This window comes from Pavona decussata, unplaced genomic scaffold, assembly GCF_977016875.1.
Source record: "Pavona decussata unplaced genomic scaffold, jaPavDecu1.1 SCAFFOLD_3795, whole genome shotgun sequence".
Taxonomy (NCBI): Eukaryota; Metazoa; Cnidaria; class Anthozoa; order Scleractinia; family Agariciidae; genus Pavona; species Pavona decussata.
This window is the reverse complement of record NW_028146553.1, coordinates 1-2,500: the sequence shown is the minus strand read 5'-3', so window position 1 is coordinate 2,500 and position 2,500 is coordinate 1. Positions and strand designations below refer to the sequence as shown.

Sequence of the window (2,500 nt, the reverse complement as noted above, 5' to 3'; positions counted from 1 at the left end):
TTTGCCTTTGTCAGACTCAAGTAAAAGCATTTAAAATGGAGTCAGCATACAAGAAAACCTAGATTGGGATAGTTTTTCTGCCTACCGTGGGATCATAACCATAGAACTGCCCCTGAGGGAGGTAGGGTTAGGGTTAGCGTTAGGGTTAACGTTGGGGTTAGGATTGAAGACAGAAGATTGGTGATGTCAGGAGGACCTTCTTAAAACAAACAGAAATACACTTATTAGGGGACTAGGGCCAGTGGACTCAGAAATGTCTTTCGTAGCAGTCTCCTATAAGAGTATTTTTCTCTGATTTAGGTGACTCCTCCTCACACCACCATTTTTCTTAGTCGAAAGACCTCTTCACAGCACGACTTTCCTGATGGATTTCTATGTAACTGCTCGTGCTGAGAGGTGTGTCGAAAGTTGATCATGTTCCCGTAAAATCTGAGGTCTCCACTGTCTAGCGAGGTACTTACAGTGAATATAGTGAATTTTTCAAAAATTGGAGAATTCTGACTTTTGCGATGAATTTTAATGTAATTGGTCGTGCTGAGAGGCGTGTTAAAATTTGAACATGTTCCCGTAAAATCTGAGGTGAGAATTAGTGAGGTACTTACAGTGCGTATAGTGACAAATCTTTAAAAGCGTGAAATTATGGGATGTTGTGGCTTCAATGGGTTTTTAAGATGTCACCAGTCATTTGGCATGACTTACAAACGATTTGGCTGGTTGTGGGTTCGATTTTCAAAATTTCATTTTTTTCGCGTTTTTATTTTCTGTCTACCATATCATGCAGTCTCCTTATTAGCGTTTGGGGGTTATAGTGTGGGCAGGTTGGTCGCAAAGGTTCCGAGAGGAGCTGGCTAGTAAACCCTGTCCCTTATGTTCCACGGCGGCAAGGCGGAGAAATAGAGGGCAGAATTGACTAACGGGCAAGGAAAGTTGGGCTTGTAGCTTTCCTTTCGAAGGAGGGAAAAGATGATGCCCGAAAGCATTGTCACTGTAGTGGCAGGCAGAGTGTAGATGGAAGTTGTGTACGCTAGCCTTTGGCTAATGATAGAGACAAAAGAGCAGGAGGATATTTTCCTTCGCAGAAGCACTTTTCTTGCCTTCCTTCAGCTCGCTTGGCGAGTCTGACAGGTATGCCTGAACTGTGCACGGGTCCAGTTGTGAGAAAGACGTGGCAAACAAGACGGGGTTTCCCTTGACCGAGGGACCGTGTGGTCCGTTTGGCTCATGGGTTCCCCCCGTGGAGGCAAAATCTAAGAAAGCTTGCTCTCCCTCTGCGGAGGGGGGCCGCTTAGCAAGGAACTTCTGTTCCCTGCGGTGGATAGTTACCTGGTTGATCCTGCCAGTAGTCATATGCTTGTCTCAAAGATTAAGCCATGCATGTCTAAGTATAAGCACTTGTACTGTGAAACTGCGAATGGCTCATTAAATCAGTTATCGTTTATTTGATTGTACCATTACTACTTGGATAACCGTAGTAATTCTAGAGCTAATACATGCGAAAAGTCCCGACTTCTGGAAGGGATGTATTTATTAGATTAAAAACCAATGCGGGTTCTGCCCGGTCATTTGGTGATTCATAGTAACTGATCGAATCGCACGGCCTTGCGCTGGCGATGTTTCATTCAAATTTCTGCCCTATCAACTGTCGATGGTAAGGTAGTGGCTTACCATGGTTGCAACGGGTGACGGAGAATTAGGGTTCGATTCCGGAGAGGGAGCCTGAGAAACGGCTACCACATCCAAGGAAGGCAGCAGGCGCGCAAATTACCCAATCCTGACTCAGGGAGGTAGTGACAAGAAATAACAATACAGGGCTTTTACAAGTCTTGTAATTGGAATGAGTACAACTTAAATCCTTTAACGAGGATCCATTGGAGGACAAGTCTGGTGCCAGCACCCGCGGTAATTCCAGCTCCAATAGCGTATATTAAAGTTGTTGCAGTTAAAAAGCTCGTAGTTGGATTTCGGGATGGCTCGGCCGGTCTGCCGCAAGGTATGTTACTGGCCGGGCTGTTCTTCCTCGCAAAGACTGGGTGTGCTCTTAACTGAGTGTGCTCAGGATCTGCGACGTTTACTTTGAAAAAATTAGAGTGTTCAAAGCAAGCCAGCGCTTGAATACGTAAGCATGGAATAATGGAATAGGACTTTGGTTCTATTTTGTTGGTTTCTGGAACCGAAGTAATGATTAAGAGAGACAATTGGGGGCATTCGTATTTCGTTGTCAGAGGTGAAATTCTTGGATTTACGAAAGACGAACTACTGCGAAAGCATTTGCCAAGAGTGTTTTCATTAATCAAGAACGAAAGTTAGAGGATCGAAGACGATCAGATACCGTCCTAGTTCTAACCATAAACGATGCCAACTAGGGATCAGAGGGTGTTATTGGATGACCCCTTTGGCACCTTATGGGAAACCAAAGTTTTTGGGTTCCGGGGGAAGTATGGTTGCAAAGCTGAAACTTAAAGGAATTGACGGAAGGGCACCACCAGGAGTGGAGCCTGCG

General features: G+C 45.0%; 1 pseudogene; it reads left to right on the top strand.

Annotated features, from left to right (window-relative positions):
* Positions 1-1,320: 1,320 nt before the first annotated feature.
* On the top strand, positions 1,321-2,500 carry LOC146445797 (small subunit ribosomal RNA; annotated as a pseudogene; the record flags this gene model as incomplete).